The sequence below is a fragment of the Acinonyx jubatus genome, chromosome F2, assembly GCF_027475565.1.
Source record: "Acinonyx jubatus isolate Ajub_Pintada_27869175 chromosome F2, VMU_Ajub_asm_v1.0, whole genome shotgun sequence".
NCBI lineage: Eukaryota > Metazoa > Chordata > Mammalia > Carnivora > Felidae > Acinonyx > Acinonyx jubatus.
In genome coordinates, this window is record NC_069394.1 from 18,556,372 (window position 1) to 18,577,922 (window position 21,551).

The 21,551-nt window shown below is 39.2% G+C and overlaps 1 long non-coding RNA gene across 3 annotated transcripts in view; it reads right to left on the minus strand.

Annotated features, from left to right (window-relative positions):
• LOC113600590 (uncharacterized) overlaps positions 1 to 21,551 on the minus strand; it is a 219,739-nt gene that overhangs the window by 130,248 nt on the left and 67,940 nt on the right. For 2 of the 3 annotated variants that reach the window (XR_008292629.1, XR_003421647.2), the window contains exon 2: positions 14,376 to 14,456. The exons of the other annotated variant lie outside the window; for it this stretch is intronic. This is a non-coding gene — a long non-coding RNA (uncharacterized LOC113600590). The remainder of the gene's footprint in view (positions 1 to 14,375; positions 14,457 to 21,551) is intronic. 3 annotated transcript variants of the gene reach the window in all.

Sequence of the window (21,551 nt, forward strand, 5' to 3'; positions counted from 1 at the left end):
TCTGGAGCGAATTGGAGTTGAATTTTAGGGTTCTCTCTTTAAAATATAATCATTTCAACTCTGGGGATCTCATTCCCAATTCTTATTTTTACATATAAATACCCTAGTAACTCTGTGGGCTTCTATTAAAATAGATATGGATCTATTAAGTAAATGTTCATTCGTGAACCACCAGAGATCATCTTGTATACCACCAATGGTACTTAGAACACACTTCGGGAAACCCTCCTAGAGTTAGCATGGGGTTAATATTCCCAAAGTCCAGCTTCTCTTGCATAAATTTTCTGAACACAGCAATTTAAGGGTTTCTCCACGTCTACAAAACCAAAAAATTTGAGTAGGCTTTAGGGCCCCACCCTATCTTTCCAGCCTTATTTCCCAACATTATTGACCACTTACCCTATGGTCCTGACAATGTGAGCATTTCCAAAACATGCCCTCTTCTGACCTCATGCTATGCTACTCCCTCTATTTGGAATGTTGTTACCCCCACTTTCTTCTCATAATATCCAAATCCTTTTTCAAAGCCTATCTTAAATATCTCTTCTTACTTGAAGTTTTCCCTAATTCTTCTAAATAAATTTAATATCTCCCTCCATTGAAAGGCACAGGACTAGAACTTTACCTAGTTTCCATCATGAAGTGTATCACTTCTTACCTTGCATTGTACTACTTTATTCCCATATCATAATGTTGCCAATAAACAATCAAATAATTAAGCTGTATGCTCCTTGTGAGACAGGATTTTTGTCTTGTTTTAATTTCTTACAGTGCTTGGCACAATATAGACACTCAATGAGATGTATAAACGAATCTGACATGTTCCATTTTAGAGAAACACTTAAACTTTCTGGGTCTGACTTTGAAATTTCATCCTATACATATGTGGGATACTTTGGTGTGGGCACTCTTTTTCTTCCTTCTTGTATCTCAGTTTTTCATAGAGAGTTCTAAGTCGACAGAATGGACCTCTCCCTTATCAATTTTCACAGTCAGACTGGGGTAATAATACTAGGATATGGCTTGAGAGGAGAGTCCCAATTGTGAAGATACATCAAGCTAAGGAAGACGAGGAGGTAGAAAATGCATCATAGGATCTTGGAGATCAAAAACATCCATGTTCTTTGATAAGCCATTAGTTCTGTTTGTTTGTTTAATGTTTTTTGTTTATTTATTTTCAATATGAAATTCATTGCCAAATTGGTTTCCATACAACACCCAGTGCTTGTTCCAACAGGTGCCCTCCTAAATGCCCATCACCCACCCTTCCCTCCCTCCCACCCCCCATCAACCCTCCGTTTGTTCTCAGTTTTTAGGAGTCTCTTAGGGTTTGGCTTTCTCCCTCTCTAACTTTTTTTTTCCCCTTCCCCTCCCCCATGGTCTTCTGTTAAGTTTCTCAGGATCCACATAAGAGTGAAAACACATGGTATCTGTCTTTCTCTGTATGACTTATTTCACTTAGCATAACACTCTCCACTTCCATCCACGTTGCTACAAAAGGCCATATTTCATTCTTTCTCATTGCCACGTAGTATTCCATTGTGTATATAAACCACAATTTCTTTATCCATTCACCAGTTGATGGACATTTAGGCTCTTTCCATAATTTGGCTACTGTTGAGAGTGTTGCTATAAACATTGGGATACAAGTGCCCCTATGCATCAGCACTCCTGTACCCCTTGGGTAAATGCCTAACAGTGCTATTGCTGGGTCATAGGGTAGATCTATTTTTAATTTTTTTGAGGAACCTCCACACTGCTTTCCAGAGTGGCTGCACCAGTTTGCATTCCCACCAACAGTGCAAGAGGGTTCCTGTTTCTCCACATCCTCTCCAGCATCTATAGTCTCCTGATTTGTTCATTTTAGCCACTCTGACTAGCATGAGGTGCTATCTCAGTGTGGTTTTGATTTGTATTTCCCTGATGAGGAGTGACGTTGAGCATCTTTTCATGTGCCTGTTGGCCATCCAGATGTCTTCTTTAGAGAAGTGTCCATTCATCTTTTCTGCCCATTTCTTCACTGGATTATTTGTTTTTCAGGTGTGGAGTTTGGTGAGTTCTTTATAGATTTTGGATACTAGCCCTTTGTCTGATACGTCATTTGCAAATATCTTTTCCCATTCTGTTGGTTGCCTTTTAGTTTTGTTGATTGTTTCCTTTGCAGTGCAGAAGCTTTTTATCTTCATGAGGTCCCAATAGTTCATTTTTGCTTTTAATTCTCTTGCTTTGGAGATGTGTCAAATAAGAAATTGCTGTGGCTGAGGTCAGAGAGGTTTTTTCCTGCTTTCTTGAACACTAGGGTTTTGATGGTTTCCTGTCTCGCATTCAGGTCCTTTATCCATTTTGAGTTTATTTTTGTGAATGGTGTAAGAAAGTGGTCTAGTTTCATTCTTCTGCATGTTGCTGCCCAGTTCTCCCAGCACCATTTGTTAAAGAGACTGTCTTTTTGCCATTGGATATTCTTTCCTGCTTTGTCAAAGATTAGTTGGCCATACTTTTGTGGGTCTAGTTCTGGGGTTTCCATTCTATTCCATTGGTCAATGTGTCTGTTTTTGTGCCAATACCATGCTGTCTTGATGATTACAGCTTTATAGTAGAGGCTAAAGTCTGGGATTGTGATGCTTCCCGCTTTGGTCTTCTTTTTCAATATTACTTTGGCTATTTAGGGTCTTTTGTTATTCCATACAAATTTTAAGATTGCTTGTTCTAGCTTCGAGAAGAATGCTGGTGCAATTCTGATTGGAATTACATTGAATGTGTAGATAGCTTTGGGTAGTATTGACATTTTAGCAATATTTATTCTTCCAATTCATGAGCACGGAATGTTTTTCCATTTCTTTGTATCTTTTTCAATTTCCTTCATAAGGGTAAGCCATTGTTTTTAAGTTTAGGAGAGATTCCTCAAAGTGGGATGCTCCATCTTTAGGTAAATTTTCTTTCATTTTTTATCGTTTCTTTTATGTTTTTTTGCTAATATACCCCAAAAAGTAGAAATAAATAGTTGATAATGGTGATAGGAATCTGTTATTTGATAAATTAGTTATTTATGTTTCAAATCCATTCAGCTACCATAATGAATGTAATTGCTGCAAAGCTGGCCATCTTGATGGTTCTTTCTCTCATCCACAAACCATTGGTGGACTGCTCAAGGCCATCATTCTCCAGCAGCACCCTTCATACCACTTTTGCTGAAAAACCTTCAACTGCTGTTTCTCTTTGCCTTATAATTTAAGATCAGTCTTCAGCTTGGCATTCAGTGTCTTCTGCCGTCTGTACCAACTGACTTTAGTTTCTCATAACTCAAGTTCAGAAAAGCAAGCCTAACAGTCTCTAGGCTAGGTTGCATCTAAAATATTTTCATTAAGTTGATCCTATTGAAAATGTTCTGTGAGTTGTCAACATTTAAAAATCAGAAGGGAGCATATGAAAATCTAGATTTCTGCCCTTCTTGAAAAATTCAGAATTTCTGGAAACACTAGGTCTTCATTCCCGTGTGACAGTGTTCTCATGCATCACCAAGCAGCTGCTGTCCCCTTTGGATAGCCACACACTCTCCAGTCCTCTGCAGACTCAGTCATTTCCTATGACCCTTGCACGCACCAGCCTTGTTCATTTTCATTCTCTGTCAAACCTCTACACACATCTGCATTTGAAGCCCCTAGTTTAGTTATACCAGGTAATTTGCTGTCAGTCTAATTGTCTTGCCCCCACTCAACTGTTTGAATTGTCCCCTCTGTATAGGTGACTCTACCACATTCTGCCTCCCATCAACAGCCAATGCCTTTATGAATACTTCTCTTTTCTTAAAAATTTTTTATGTTTTTATTTATTTTTGAGAGAGAGACAGAGAGACAGAGCGTGAGTGGGGTAGGGGAAGAGAGAGAGAGAGAGAGGGAGAGAGGGAGAGAGGGAGACCCAGAATCTGAAGCAAGCTCCAGGCTCTGAGCTGTCAGCACAGAGCCCGACATGGGGCTCAAACCCATGAACTGTGAGACCATGACCTGAGCCGAAGTCAGACGCTTAACCAACTGAGCCACCCAGGCGCACCCATAAATACTTTTCTGATGCATTCTACTAGACATGCCCTATGTTTTTTCTCCATCTTCATAATATCTTATAATTTATTTTATGGAATTATCTTTGTCTATTTTGAATGACAGTTAATTAGAAAATGTGTTTTTTTTTAAATTCTCTTTGACTTAGCATCAGACATATGACTAAGAGCACAGACTGTTCTTAAACCAACTTGATTCAATTCTGCACTCAACCACCCACTAGCTCTGTGCTACCAAGTAAGACCTTTCATGTTTTGTTTTATTTTTATTTTTTTAATGTTTATTTATTTTGAGAGAGAGAGAGAGAGAGAGAGAGAGAGAGGAGGAAGGGCAGAGAGAGAGGGAGACACAGAATCCAAAGCAGGCTCCTGGCTCTGAGCAGTCAGCACAGAGCCCAATGTGGGGCTCCAACTCACAAACTGTGAGATCATGACCTGAGCCAAAGTCAGACGCTTAACCCACTGAGCCACCCAGGTGCATCAAGACCTTTCATGTTTTAAAATTCTGTGGTTTCTTTTCTTTTTTTTTTTTATCTGCAACTAAGATTCTTACTCATTTTGGAGGGTTTTGTGAGGATTAGAGAAGACAGCACGTGAAGACAGTACAGTTCCTGGTACCTAAAAACCTGTCTCTAAACGTTAACTATATGAACTCTTATTATTAATATGACAGCATTCCTGGCTGTTATTTTCACTGTACTTTTTTAATGTGAAGAAATTTTGCAGCTGAATAATCAAGAGGACAATGACCCAGTCTTATTTGCAACCTATGAAACAAGCAGTCACAAAAATCTTATTTCATCTCTTTTACTAGATAGTAAAAGATTAATATTTGACATTTACATAACACCTGCAGAATATAAAACAGCTGGGGTTGGTGTTTCATAAAGGAGCCCTCAAAGGGTTTACCTTCAGGACAGATCTCATTAAAATCAAAGCAATGTGACATTATCACCCTCCTTAAAGGAATGGCAGAATTATGCATTTTAACAGAGAAACTGACCATAATAGAGTATAAAAAATTATCTACTCCTTATATAAAATTCCCTCACCCTATTACTCCTTGGAATACCACATGTAGGCCAGATCAATTTCCCTTAATAAATAAATAACCAGAAATTAAATTATGAAAAACATAAAGGACCAATTGTGTGGGTCAGAATAAATAATGAGGTCCTTGCCATTTGGAAAGATGATTGAAGAAGAAAGAAGGGGAGAAGAAGGAGAAGACGTACTTAATATCCCAAAGCACGGACTTAGTGCATGATCTCACATAATCCTAACAACCCTAAGAAATAAGCACTGGGACACTTTCTTATTGATAGATACAAAAACTGAAGGTTGAAAAGGCTATATAATTGGCCCACTGTTACAAAGCCAGTGAGTAGTAGAAATGAGATGCCAACTGAATTCTCTTTGCTCCAAGAGCTCTATTTTGACTTACTATATTCTAAAACTGAGAGAGCTCTGTGAAAGTGTCCAAACAAGCAAACAAACAAAAATAAATCAATAAGCATTTACGATCTCCAGGACTTTCACTAAATTCCACATAACTAGAATTAAAGAAAACTTGGGATACTAAAAGAAGTAAATCAAAGGAATACACATGGAGTTTCTACTGAAAACTTCAGTTAATGATCATTACCTGCAATATAGGACATTTCTTCTAAACTTTGTTGATGTCAAAGAATAGCAAATCACCCTTAAGGAGTTTTGAGGAGGATGCGAATATTCTTGAATACCCTTAATATTTTAGTCTTGAAATTCCATGTCAAATGTTTGAAAGTCTTTTGGATAAATCTTAGATCTGATTCCCCAAATTATTTCTCTTTTTAATATGTTCTTAATAAAATGAACAATCATTGTGTCGACTGGGCACAATCACACACACTGTGACTGTCATTTAAATTTGAGACAAATCCAAGTGTGATTCATTAACATGTAGATTTGAGGGGCAGAAAATAAAGCCAATTTTTGGTTTTGGGGGAAAAGGAAGACTAACATGAGTATCTCCTGTATGACACTTACTTACACTATTATACTATTTAATGATCAAAACAAACCAGTGAAGTCAGAATTATTACCCCCAGAAGCAGAAACTGAGGCAGGGCAAGAGGAAGGGATTTGCCCCAAAGCACATGACTCATCCATAATTGAGCCAATTATTCAAATTCTGGTCTCTCAGGCTGCAAAGCTAAGAATAATTTCTAAAAAAATTTTTTTTAACATTTTTACTTTACTTATTTTTGAGAGACAGAAAGACAGACTGCGAGCTGGGGAGGGGCAGAGAGAGAGGGAGACACAGAATAGGAAGCATCAGACATATGACTGAAGCATACAGAAGCATAGGAAGCAGGCTCCAGGCTCTGAGCTGTCAGCACAGAGCCCAATGCAGGGCTAGAACCCACGACCCGTGAGATCATGACCTGAGCTGAAGTCAGATACCCAACCAACTGAGCCACCTGGACACCCCGCTCAAAATAATTTCTAATGTCCAAGAAAATATTGATTGTTTTCTCTCCAAGTTTTGAAGAATGATTTTAATGATAAAAAAGTTCCTTTTTTTCTTTCTTATATTTTCCAATTTCTAAAATCAAAGATCAAACGTTGCTATTTTTAAAACTGCTACAGTTTCTATGCTAAAGGATAGTAACAGTATTCACTGCAGGTAGTAAATTCCTGCTTGGTTTGGGGGAATGCATCAGTGGACCTTTCAGTTATGGAAACCTCATTTGGAATTGGAGGAGCAGAAGCTTAACTTCTCTATCTATGGAAGCAAATTGGTGTTTTAGTTACATGGAGATGTTCTTCTAATATTAATTGGTTTGATTTGGTTTTGTCTGCATTGAAAGTGAAGAGAGAGAGAGAGAGAGGGAGGGAGAATGCGAGGTAACTTAGGGGTCACTGATTTTATACTTGGGGAGAGAAAAGAGTCTGAAGTTTGAGATGAGTAGAACCACAACCATGATGACAAGCAGTGATTACTTACAAGGGAATAAGACTTAGGAAGAAAAAATGCTATAGGACTGAGGTATCCATGCTTCCACTATTTTATTAATTTCTTATGCTAGCCTCAAATTCACAAGAAAGTCTAAAACACATAGAAGCTTCATATCAGGCATGCTTCAGAAGCTCTGTTCACACATGGATCCAGGCAGTAAGCACTAATACCTAATACTAACAGGGTGCTTACATTTGTAATGGTCACTGTCCTCATCTATTTATATGCGTCACCTCCTTCTCTTAACAAGCATAGGAAATAAGTGCTTCCATTATGACCATTTTTTTCTGTGGAAGCTGAGGGCCAAAGATGCTACATCCCTTGGCCATGGTTGCATAGTGAATAAAAGTTGGAGCTGAGATTTTCATGTGTATCTTCACCCTTAACCACTTTCAGTGACAATGATGCAGCCATCCCCACACTTCCCTTTGTCAGAAGACATCACATTGATAAAGTACCATGTTTTTACTTTTCTATATATTTTTTTAATTTAAAAAATCTATTTAAATACTAGTTAAGTAACATACAGTGCAATATTGGTTTCAGGAGTAGAATTCAGTGATTCATCACTTACATACCCATATTTTTAAAAGTTGAGGAGGAGTTTTCCACAATGCACATAAATGCCTGAGACTGAGTGGTTAGTGGTAAGTGGCCACCACTGAGAGTGGAGAAGCTGTCTGTAGCTTGGATCTGACACAAAAACTCATGTCCTCAAATTGTCTATAGGAAGGAGTAGGGTGTTATTCAGAATACAGGAGCAAATCAAGCAACACTATGCCAGGGTTACAGAAGGATGGTTAAAGTATTATACCATTCTCTCATTCATTTTTCAAGACATCTTGGCTGACCTTGCATGGCAATCTCTCACTGGTCAGGCCACATGGACTTGCTTTCTGCATTTTGCCCACAGATGTCATCTCTATATATTCCAGCAGAGACTAAATTAATCAGGGATATGGAAAACAGAATCCTATTGCTAGAGATAACGCTGGAAAAGTTAGATTGTCTGAAATTTTGGCTTTAGCATTTGCCAACCTCTTATTCAACTCATCTCTGTCAATTCTTTTTACTACACTCTTCCTCTCCCATTCTTACCCGATCTGTATAAATAGTACCCTGATGCCCACTCTTAGCCCAGGAGTTATGCAATTCAAGTTTTTTAATTTGCTACAAAAGTAAGATATGCTCATCTTGCTACTAATGATACCTTGTGACTAAATCACACACACACACACACACACACACACACACACACACACACACACATTTTAGAATGGCTTCAAAGTCATTCCTGTAATAGTGTCCTTTCTACTCACTAGCTATGGCAGTTTTCAAATCTCTGACTACAAATGGCAGACTACAAATCTCTGGTATTCTTCCTAGTGAGAAGTGAAGTCTATGTCCCCTCTCCTTGCTTCTGGGTGAACTTGTGACTACATTCACTAAAGGAGTATGGCAGAAACCTTATGTGATTTCCAAAGCTAGTTCTTAAAATGTCATCTAACTTCCTCCTTACTCACTGGAACACTTTCTTTGGGAGTCCTGAACTGCCACATAAGAGGTCTGACTACCTTGAAACCACAATAATAAGGTCTTGCATATGCATTCCAACAGTTCCAGCTCATTCTCTCTGTCATACCTGCCAACACATGAGGACAGAAGCTGCCAAGTGATTGCAGGATTGAGCCATTAAAGTCACTTCCAGCCATCTGAGTCCTTACTGCTGAGGTCCCAAACATTATGGAACAGAGAGACAAGCCATCCGGGTGTGCACTCATAAAATGTTTGTTGTTTTATGATACACTTGTTTTGGGGTAGTTGTTATGTAACATCAGATAGCCAAAACACCAGCATTTTAATATGATTTCAAGAATGAGAGAGAAAAGGATGGAATGGCAGCTGCTGTTACTCTAAAACCTACATATAGAAATATGTCTCACCAAAGGTCATTATCTGTCATTGGTATTTCAACAGAGAAAAGATTGAAAACTCCTGCCTTAACATTTTTTGAGTCAACTGAAGGAAAGTCTTACCAGTCCCCTCTCCTACCAACACACCTCTTAAAATCATTGCATCTTGCGATGGGCAAGATGTTGAATTTCAAGTGGGAGAAACTCAATTCAAACAAGCTTAAATGTAACAGAGGGGGTTATTGGCTCATATGTCTAGGAAGAATATTAGATTAGCACAGGGAATCAAAGAGCTACATGGTATAGGCCATGGTGTCTAGAGACTCAGGTTATCAGGACTGCCTCTCTCTGACTTCATTTAAATTTAATCTCTGATGGTCTCTGCTTGACTTTGATTGAATGTCATTGAAAACGATAATTTGCAACCACCTTCTTAACCTCCAGTCTAGTAATATCAGCAAAACATCACTGTCAGCGGAAGGAACATTTTTCTCAAGAGTCATTTAAGAATCCTGTGAAAGCATCCTGAGTTGACTTGTTTGGGTTACAGTTTGACCTGCTGCACCAATTATTGTCAGGAAGAGTATTATGATTGGTCCAGCCTGAGGAAGGACATCCTTGTGCTGAGGCCTAGAGGAAATAATTGACAGCCCCAACTGGGCCACATGCAGTGTGGGAAAATATTCCAAAGTGAGTAGGTACTTTGACTAGAATAAGAAAGACTGCATTGAGAGTGCTGCTTCACTAAGACCTGGGTAGCAGTCTCTGTCCACCCTATCCCACTGTATGAGCTAGATGATACCTGTAAACCCTTTCTTCATATTTCTTTCTTCTTCAAATGATATTCTAAAGTGAATGGAAAGGTATTACTATAGTCTAAATGTTTGTGCCCCTCAAAATTCATATGCTGAAACCTAACTGCCCATGTGATTGTATTTGGAGTGGGGCCGTCAGGAGGTAAATAGGTCATCAGGGTGAAGCCCTCATGAATGGGATCGGTGCTCTGATAAAAGAGGCCCAAGAGTGACCCCTTGACCCTCTCACCAGGTGAGGACACAGTGAAATGAAAGCCATGTATACGAAAGTGGGCTCTTTACTAGACACTAAATCTTCTGGCACCTTGACCTTAAACTTCATAGCCTCCAGAACTGTAGGAAATAATTTTCTATTGTTTTTAAGCCACGCAGTTTATGAAATTTAATATAGCAGCCTAAATGGACTAAGACAGGTATACAAATTTCTGTTGCATGATCATTCACTTGGGAAAAGAAGCTGTTAATGACGGTGACCTGAGAAAATGCTCACTGAATTTGGAAAATTAGGAAATATTTCTTTGAGGATACAAAGAATCTGCTTTAAGGAGTGGTTGGATCATCTGAAAGAAATGAAGGTGCAGATTAGTAGGAAGCTGCTCAAGAGAGTCTTTTCTTTCTATTGAATACTCAAATCAATGACCATTAAAGATGTAGTTACTAATTTCTTTATGTAAAATAATGTATAAAGCATACAGAGAACTAAAGATAACAGAGGGCACTATGAAGACTATGTAAATTGCCCAACAGAGTGACCCAGACCAAGAGACCAAAAGGACCGATCTATAAGGAAGTGACCTATAGACAGTTACATGAAGCAGCCTTACCCAAGATCTTTGCCAGCAGGAGCGTTACAAAAGAGTTATCCACAGATGGCTCTACAGGTTTGGGCTTAGAAAAGTGTGGTGGGTTCTGTGTGACCCAAGCCTTCTATGGCCTGAAAGTGACACTCACAGTGAAAATGTTGACTCATTTATGATGCCAAAGCTAACCTGGGAGGAATATGACCAATATGATCATGGGAACCTCAGCGTAGAACATCAGTCCTAGGGGCAGGGCAAGGCTAAATGAAGTACTTCCTCAGAATAGCCTGGAATAAAAATTAGCAATATGAATTGGAGGGAGATGAGACAGAGGTAAAATTCAGAGAAATTTCCAGCATGAAGTCCAAGAAGTGATGGGAGGGTATAAGCAAGAATCAAGTGTTGAAAAGAGCAGATACTTACCAGGAATCAGAGTAAATTAGAATAACTGGAATGAAGTAAACCATCAGAATAGAGACAAGGGGGAAAATGTCCAGGGCCCCCCTCTCTTCAACTAAATGCAGGCTTTAAGGAATGGGAACAGGTAAACTGATCTAACGATACAAGATTTAATGAATACTTAGAGCATTTCAGACCATTTGATTCACCCATTCTGTTTTCACGAAGTTATTTTTGCACATTGTGGTCAACAGAGTTGCAGAAGAGAATTGTTCTGAGTATCTAAAAGGTGGCTCCAGATTGCAGACAACTCTATAAGGTAAATAGAGACCCTCTATGGTATGGGTTTACACCTGATGCCCCCACAACTTGATTTATGGACTGATTAACCTATTCTTACAGCAAGATTCTTCTCTCATAGATCTGCTTAATCTGTTATGTTAACAGCATCTAGTTAGTTCCAGCTGTTCCCAATACTTAGCCACTTCATACCCTATAAGCCTGTCCCCCTTATGCTTGAAACAGGTAGCAACTTTGGAAACACTGCCTTACGAAAACCAGAATTGGCTATTTAGGAACATTCTGGGTAGGCTGAACAACACATCCTTTCCAAGTGTCTAACACCATCTGGAAGCATTTTATTTTTCATGAAAAATGCAGGTCACCTGATTATTCTATGGTTCATTGCTCTAGAAAATGTTCCTAAATAAAAATAACGAACAAAAAAACCTCAAAAATACAGAACAGAACATTTCAATACAGTCCTTTATTAGCATGATTTCAGTGGCCAAGAATTTAGAAAGATCAGCTTCCAAATAAATCAACACAGAAATGACGTATTTGGGCCAGGGGGTATTTAAATACTAATTGACAATATGGCAAAAATTAAAAAGAGTATACTTCTAAAAAAATCATTGAAATGGATTTAATTCCCCAAAGCCACTACCATACCCAAATCTGATCATGTAAAATTCATGGTTAAAAATACTTTAAAGAAAAATGCAATAGTCATCATTTGTCTCCTTCTTTACCTCTAAAGTTTCAAAAATTAATACCAAAAGAATTTTTACTCATGGATTTTGGTTTATTCTACTTAAGAGAGTAGAAACTACTCCTTCGTTTATTATTGTGTGAAGAGGATAAACATGGAGCTAGAAGGAATTTTAAAAATCGATAACCGAAGCTCCACCCAAATATAGAATTAGTTACCTGAGAGGGAAGAGATGAGTAAAGAATCATTCTAGAACAGATCTTCAAAACCCAGACTGGAAGCTAGGCTTACAAGTGTGAAATAGTAAGATGTAAGCAATGTGGAGAGGTGGAGACTTTAAATCCTGGAGAGTGTATTCTCTCTCCATTGAAACTCAAAATCACACCATTTAAAACACCACGGTGGAAGCAAATCAAGGTCTTCTGTACCATGAACATCATCAGCATTTGATGAACATGGAGGGCTTGCCATTTTCCTTGTGCGACAGTAGATAATCATTGCCAGACACTGTCAAAGTCCTCAAATACTTTCTATTCCTTACTCTTCATCTCTCTGAGGGAGGCATAATTATCCCCATTTCACAGAAGAGGTTGTAGTTCAGGGTATAGGGTGATTGCTGGCACGTGGTAGGCACTCACTCCATCAACATTTGTCGAAAGTCTAAGTGAATGGCAAAATCTTTTCCTTCTATATTTTACGCTGTGATATGAGGTTGAGACTGAAAACTTAATTTTCCTTTGTTGGTTGAGTTCCTATTCACTTTTTTTCTTTTTCTTCTTCCTCCTCCTCCCCTCCTCCTCCTCCCCCTCCCCTCCCCCTCCCCCTCCTCCTCCTTCTCCTCCTCCTCCTCCTTCTTCTTCTTCTTCTTTTCTTTTATTTTACTATTATTTTTTCCTACTAGGTTTTGACTGCAGGGCACACTAGAGGGGACTGAAAGGCAGGAAGAGGGCTACTTCCTTGAGCTTGCCATTCCATTCAGCATCACACCAGCAACAACCCTTCTGCACACAGCAGCAGGTGGTTCTGGTCTTTGGCTTCCTGAACACTCCCAGAACCAGCCTCACTGCACCCCCTCAGAGCCTCCAGCAGCAGCCAGACTGTACCCCCTGCTGGAAGGTCTGAGCCCCAATTCTGTGAGGCCTCTACTCTGAGCTCTTGAGGGATCAGAATCAACCAGGTGTCGCCCCCTCCTCAGAAGCCTGAGTCCTTAGCTTCTCAGGGACTCCTGTGAGCTTCTAAGTACAAGTAATACTAACCAATTAGCTTCTTTTCCTCAGAGGTTTAGATCTAGCTCTGTGAGGCCTCTTTTTTGAGTTTCTAGATCCTGAAAAACCCCAATCTCTTCCTTTTACTCCTCCAGACTAGGGATGGAAGCTGCTTCTTCGGTTACCTCAGAGTAACCGAATAGTTTTGCTATTTCAGAATTCCAAGCCCAGATTAACAAATTCCCAATATTCTTCCCATCAAAATGGCTGGTGTGATTCTGGTTTCCTGACTGGGATATGACCCATACAGGATAGCTACCTTGTAGGACTGTTTCAGAGATTAATTTATACCTGGCTCACAGTAGATTCTCACTAGCTATTATTTGATTCCTCATTTAGAGCAAACCGCAGCATTACTTCTCTCTCCCAGGTTAGTATCTTTTACATATTTGGTAAACATGCCTTCTATGCTTCCATCCAAGATAATGCCAATAATGTTGAACAGAACTAGGCTAAAGATGAAACCCTGTTTCATGTCATTAGAACCCACCTTCAAAATTGGCTTCATTCTTTTAATCAACATTCTTTGGGTATGTTACCGTCTCTCTACAATGGGCAGGTATTATTTTCATCATGAGATTATAAATGTTTACTTATTTATTTTGAGAGAGAGAGAGAGAGAGAGAGAGAGAGAGAGAGAGAGAGAGAATGAGTGGGAGTGGGACAGAGAAAGAGAATCTCAAGCAGGCTCCACACTGCCAGCACAGAGCCTGATTCAAGGCTCAATCCCATGAACTGTGAGATCATGACCTGAGCCGAAATCAAGAGTCAGATGTTTAACCAACTGAGCCACCCAGGTGCCCCTTCATCATTACATTATAAGAGAATAAACCCATTTCCATTTTCAGAAAAAAACAAAGAAACAGTGCTTTAGACAGATTTTGTCTGGAACACAACAAACTGAAGAGCACTGGTGTGAGAAACATAATCTCAGCTCTTCCGGTAACTAACTAATGTGTGATGCTGGGCAGGTCACTGAATCTCTCTCCTTTCCGGGTCTGTTAAAAGTAAAATAAGGAACTTCAACTAGGCAACATGCAAGATTTCTTTAAGCTTTCTGACTCTAAGAAGTAGTGTTAAGTCTACATATTTCAGCTCACTGAGATATTTCTAACAATGAAATGATTCTCGGCTGACCGTATTTCCAAGAGCAAGAAGCTGAAATTGGGAAGTAAATGGCTCCTTCTTTAAGCAGATGTCAAGCTAGTTCTATCAAACCTGGAAAAAAATCCAAGTGAAATTAATTTCTCAAACATGTCAGTCCTTCCATGGTCAATTCACTTTTGAGTCTAAGAGGAAGGGAAGCTAGTCTAGCCAAAATTATAATTATGAGGAAGCTACCATGGCTTCTTATCATGACAAAGCCCGTCTATAATAACAGCAGGGCTGGTGGTATGATGCGATCATAACACTATCCAATTATGTGGGAGTAGAATATGTGTCAAACTTGCCAACTAGAACATCAAGTTCAGCTAACAATTCTTTGTGGCCCCCAAATTGCCACTGTGGCATCCAGCTGTCTCCTCACCAGGGACTTCAAACAGTGTAGCTGACACCACAGGCAGCAGCTAGTTGAAGTTCCCCTCCTATGGGTTTAGAAAGAAATAACCACAACCACTAAAGCCAAAGAATTTTTTGCAGCTTCACTACTGTCCAAATAAATATCCTCATTCCAGAGTAGTAAAGTGACAAGAGCCTAAAATATCTGCAGAAAGGAAAGCCCAGATAAGAAAAGACAGAAATTTCATTCCCATGATTAACTCCGGAACAAAAATTTTTTCAGAGCTCTGGGTCCTTTCTTCCCTCCCTCCAGCCCTCCCTCCCTTCTTCTGTTCTTTTTCCCCCTTCTTTGTTTTCTTCCTTCATTCTTTCCTGCCTTCTTACCTTTCCTTAAAAAAAAATAGATATAGCCTTTTATTTATTGGGCTATTATTGTACTAAGCACTACTCGAATACAGATGAAAACATAGTCCCTAAATTTACATAGCTCTCAATCCAGAAAAGTAAAAATGAAATCACACGTGATAGTAGAGTTGAGTAACATTTACTATAATAAAGATGTATATCAGATTCTTTAAGAATGCAAAGTGTGGGAATGCAAAGGGTGGGAAGTTGGTGCCAGAAAAGGGGAGATGCTTGATATGCTCCATGAAAAATAAGTAAGAGTGATGTGGTAGGAAAAAAGGACATCTAGATGGAATGAGTACAATGTGAACAGTCACATGAGGAGAAGCCCAGCATCTCCACAGTCTACGATGCAGAGCACGGGGGCTGTAATAGAAAGTGTATAAAGGAGCAGAGGCACAGAAGTTGAAACAAACAGTAGAGACAAGATCATGGAGCAAATTTATGTGACATCAATGTTTGGGTCTACATTGTACACAAAGAGAAACCTTTGGAGAGAGCTTGACATGATTGATTTACATTTTAGAAAAATTATTTGGGGGTCTTTGTGGAGAATAGATTAGAGCAGATGAAACTAGAAAAAAAAAGGGGAAGGACATTAAACACTATTACAGTGTTTCAGGGATGATCGAGGGGATTTGGGCCAAGACGGCAGCAATGGGGGTAAGCAGCAGAGCACAGACAGGAGATGCCAAAGAAGTGGAGTTGAATGACTACATACTGGAGGATGTGAATGAAAGAGAAAGAGGGGTCTAGGATGACTCCTAAGACTTTATTTTATTGCTATTTATTTTTATCTTTGCTAGGTCTCAATTATACATACTCAGAGCAGGAATTGAGTCCCACATATTGTGGAAAAAAAATCAGACTACAGTTTTCTCTCCCATCTGTATTTGTGCTACCTGAAATCCTTTCACCTTGGAGACTTATTTCTATTATTTCAAAGGTGTATTGTTCCATTAGAATTCCAAATTACCTGCACAACACTCCAGGTAAGACTAATAGCTTAAGTCCAATATTCCTAATTGTTCAGAAAAGTACACCTAAGAAAAAGAAAAGGAATATTTTTTCTCAGAGGATTGTCGGACATTTGTCTCTTATGTTAGTGTTTATATACAAATACATTTTGGGGGGCTCAGATGGTTGAGCATCCAACTTTAGCTTAGGTCATGATCTCATGGTTTGTGAGTTCGAGCTGCACATTGGGCTCGCTGTTGTCAGACTTTCAGCACAGAGCCCACTTGGGATCCTCTGTGCTCCTCTTTCTGTCCCTCCCCCACTTGAAGTCTCCCCAAAATAAATAAATATTTTTTTAAAAAGACAAATATAGGGGCACCTGGGTGGCTCAGTCAGTTGAGCATCCGACTTTGGCTCAGGTCATGATCTCACAGTTTGTGAGTTCGAGCCCCGCATCAGGCTCTGTGCTGACCACTTGCTCAGAGCCTGGAGCCTGCTTCAGATTCTGTGTCTCCTTCTCTCTCTGCCCCTCCCCCGCTCACGCTTTGTCTCACTCTGTTTCTCAAAAATAAATCAATGTAAAAAAGATTAAAAAAAAAAGAGAAATATATTTTTTAGAGAAGGAAAGGAGGGGGAGAGGGGCAGAGGGAGAGAGAGAGAATCCCAAGCAGGCTCCATGCTTAGTGCAGAGCCTGATGCAGGGATCAATCCCACGACCCTGGGACCATGACCTGAGCCAAAATCAAGAGTAGAACACTAAACTGACTGAGCCATCAAGGTGTCCCAATATAGAAACAATATTTTAGTGACAATATTTTTCACTAGCACCTGAAAATAATTTATGTTCAATTAATATCCATCAAGGTTAGGATTTGGCTTTTTGTAGCCTCTGTACTATCACACATCCACAAGGATAAGGATTTCCCATTTGATATGCATAGCTTCAAGGGCTTCTAAGGAGAAGCTCTCCATGTTGAGGAGAATGATCTTAGCTAGATAAGCTGGATACAAATTGACTGAAAGGAGAAATATTAAATATTAGTGCTCTAGCACCAGACAATAGAGGAGAAAGGGAGAGTGAGATTAAACAACAACAACAACAACAACAACAACAACAACAGATATTTAATGCAAACGTCTGCTTAAAGATCTTTCTGTGTTCAGCATATCCATTAAAATGCAGGAAATAAATTAAAGCTAGAGCTGCATATCTAGGAATCATTAGAAATTGCATGAAGAGAGGAAAAAGAAATAGGCAAGAATGGAGTCCTGGGAAATTCCAACACTTAAGGCGAAAAAAATAAGACGCTTTGAACAAACACTTGAAGAATTCAGAGTTAGCAGTCTGAGCATGTGATAGAAAGCTACTCCAGGCCTAAGAAACAGCCAGTGCAAAGTCTCTGAAAAGTGCCTGGAAAGTGTGAGGGAATAGCAGAGGCTATGTGACTGGATGAGATCAACAAGACAGCAAGAGTAGATGAGAGGAGGACCAATGACTAAGCCTTGGAACCAGATGAAGACAGAGAAAGAAGGAGGAAAACCAAGAAAATTGGAAGGCTATAGGCTGACTATACAAAGTATTTGCAGCAGAGAGGTACAGTATGTGGTCAGGACATGGCCTAAAAAGAGGCAATTGGATCTTTTTTTAATTTTTATTTTTGAGAAACAGAGAGAAAGAGAGGGAGAACGAGTGGGGGGAGGGGCAGAGAGAGAGGGAGACAGAATCCGAAGCAGGCTCCAGCCTCTGAGCTGCCAGCACAGAGCCCGACATGGGGCTCAAACCCACGAACCGAGAGATCATGATGTGAACGGAAGTCTATGCCCAACTGACTGAGCCACCCAGGCGCCCCTAGGCAATTGGATTTAACAACAGGGAAATAATTAGTGGACCTGACAAGAGAAGTTTTAGTGGAATAGTGGTGATGAGAACCTGATTGGAAAGAACTCTTTCAAGAAATGTTTATATAAATGGGTATGAAGAAATTGGGCAATCTTGTAGGGAAAGTATGATAAAGAGAACTTTGTTTATATTTAAAGACTGGAGAAAAATAGCATGTTTATATACTGATGGGAATATATGAGAGATGAATGGGAAGTGGAATAGAGAGAGTGATATTAGAAGATGAGCATAAGGACCTTAAATCTGGAGGAAATAGAGTACTAAGAGGGTCTGCACAGAGAGTCTCAGGGGCAAGGGAAGGTTTATGAACTTTCTTATAGGGATAAGAAAAACTAAAGGGTAGGAGAGGAAAAAGCCAGTTGAATTAAAATGGTTTAAATACAAAAGAAAAATAAATCATATATGGAACCAGTCCCAAAGGAGATGAGTGGAGAGAAGATAGGTGTGTAGATGGAGACTTGATCCATACACACAGGGATAATTCTTCCTCTGACCCAAAAGGAAGGATGATACAGATGAAATGAAAGGTTAAATAAGGAGATTAAAGTGAGGGTGTACACATTTTGTGGTGATGTAGAAGGTGAGGACATTTGGGGAATGAAGGGTAAGTCCTAAGTGCAGGAAAGAAGTGAACTCTAGACCATGTACTAAAGATAAACGAACGCTGAGTTAACTGGATGAAATTAATGTCCAGGTGAAGTTGAAGAATCATATATCCATATTAGCACCAATTCATATAATTCAGTGATTCTTGTCCTGCAGTTTTCCTTATAGCCTGATTGTAGGAGGTGAGAAGGTACATGGTGAGTTGACATAGGTCCTAGTTTGTGAGACAGGTGCTTTGAAATAGAAGGGAGAAAGAGCTGGTATTCAAGTATTCATGGCAATGATTAACCATGAAATCTAGCTTAGTAGTAAATTAAATGAAGCCAGGAGGTGACAGTTGGAGAAACAAATGGAAAGACAAGGAACAAAAGAAGGTTCCTAGAGGTGGAAGAGCGAGTCATTGTGAAAGCTGGAAGGAACTGGTGTAGACTAATTCCAAATGACAAGTTAAGGGTGTGAATGCATAAAGTGACATGCTGGGACAGTCAAGATGCCTTAGAGTAAGGTTGGATGGGTCATTTGCATTGAGTTTTGAGTCACTAAGGACACTGGCAGAACATGTGGAAGAGAGGAAAATTGTGACCCATATATTAAAGACTTGTTTTTGTTTTATTTTGTTTTGTTTGACAGCTACTAGGTTGGGTCACCAATTCATTGCAGCATTCATGGAGTTTGCTAAATCCTAACTGAAGATCTACTGCTAAAAGTTTGCTGACCCCCAATATATATGTTCCCTTGGTATGTTGTAATAACTTAATTACCTTCCTAAGCACCTATCATACTACTAACGTAGGAGTTAGGAACAGGACAGAAGAAACTGTTCCCATTAGTACTGCTCCATAACAAACTACCTCAAAACTTCTTGACTATTTTATTAAGTTCAGTCTTCTGAAGGTCAGGAATTCAGAGAGCGTTCCATGATATCTGGGCCTTGGCTAAAGAAACTCGGCATCTGGGGATGACTGGACAGTTGGGGATGGAGTTATCAGAAGGTGTCTTAATTCACATATATGGTGGTTGATGCTGACTGTCCGCTGGGACCTTAGCTGGGGCTGTCGGTTGGAGCATCTACGTATGGCCTCACTTGCTTGAGCTTCCTCATATCACGGTAGCCTCAGGATAGTAGACTTTTTACATACTGTTTTGGGGCTTCAAAGATGAGTGTTCCAAGAGAACCATGTGAAAACTGCATGGCTTTTTTGGACCTAGCTTTGGGGGTTACACAGTGTCATTCTGTTACATGTATGAGTGACAAGTGAGTCATTGGAGTCAGGCCAAATTGAAAGAAAGGGGACACAGACCTCACCTCTCATTGGAGAAATATCAAATATTTGCAAACAGGTTTTAGAGCTTTTAAGTGGCGTTCATGGGGATTGCTTAACTCTACTCCCAAGTCTAGTGCTAAATGTTTGCTGGGCCTTGTTACAATTTTCCTTGATTCTAATTTTATGATGTTCTGGAAAAGGCAAATTATGGAGACGGCAAAATAATCAGGGGTTTCCAGGGGTAGGGGAGGAAGGGATGAATAGTTGGAGCACAGAGGATTTTGGGGGCAGTGAAAATACACTGGATGACGCTACAATGGTGGATACATGTTATTATATATTTTGTCCAAACATATATATATGTACAACATATAATGTACAACATCAAGAGTGAGCTGTAATGCAAACTGTGGACTTTGGGTGATTACAATGTGTTAATGTCAGCTCAGCAATTGTAATAGATGTACCATTGTGGTTTGGAGTAATTCATAATGAGGGAGGCTACGCATATGTGGAGGTGGGGGGATATGGGAAATCTCTATACCTTCCTCTCAGTTTTTCTGTGAACCTAAAATATCTCTTAAAAAAATAAAGTCTTAAGAAAACTAAACCATGATAGAAATTGTACATAAGTTAAATTGTAAAAAGACAAAGTCTTCCTCTGATGTCTATAGTAAATTTGAGATTTCCCAATTTTCTAGCCAGTGCTTGAATGTTCTCACCCTCATAAAGTGTGTTTGGGTACATATCAGTAATTCTCTTCATAACTGAAAAACCATCAATTATATGCTGCACAGATTCATAAAAACCACCCAGCAAAACCACAGTTCTTCATAGAAAAAGTTGCTCATCCAGAGTTTATTTCAACAAAGGTGGCAGTAAACAATACAGAATCATTTTTCCCATTCTTTTTCAGCGCATGTGTCTTCTTGGCATGTTGCTAGCTTATGTTATTTCAGTCGTCCTAGTAATTCCTCATGTTTGTTTAAGAATTGCCTAATGTTTATCACTAAGTATAGGTTACTGTGTTGAGTGGATATGCTTTATTTTTATTCTGACGTAATTTAAAAATAGAACAAGTAAGTAAAAGATAATGATTAGAACCAAGGTCTTTTAAACGGATAATATTTTGCAGTGGTATTTGCATTTTATGGGGGAATTGAATCAACTGCTAATTCATTTAGTTCATAAAAATATCCAAATAGAACATAGAATGTCCACTATATTCTGAGATTTGCAAGTGACTAGAGAGTTCAATGAAGACAATGGATTAAGAGTGTACTTACACAATAGAATCGAAGTTCTGGGCTATAGTGAGAGATGGGTTGTAATGTTAGCTGCTTCACCTTGGGTAATTACCCTGAGCCTCAGTTGTTCCCTCTGTGAAATGGAATTGTTTATATCAAGCTCACCTTTCTCCCAGAAAACAACTACAAAATATGGATAAGATACAAAAAAAAAAAAAACAAAAAAACCCCACCTAACTGTAGACATCAAAAAAAACCCAAGACGGTCAGTACTTGAAGAGTAAAGATCATAAAGCAAAGGGAAATACATTGACTGGGGCCCCAGTTTTCTCCTGCTTTTTTTTCCTGAGGTATTTGCTCATTTATTGGCAGTGTAGGGCCTGAATTCTAAGCAGAAAATGGCAGCTAAACATCCCAATCCTCAGTGATTGAT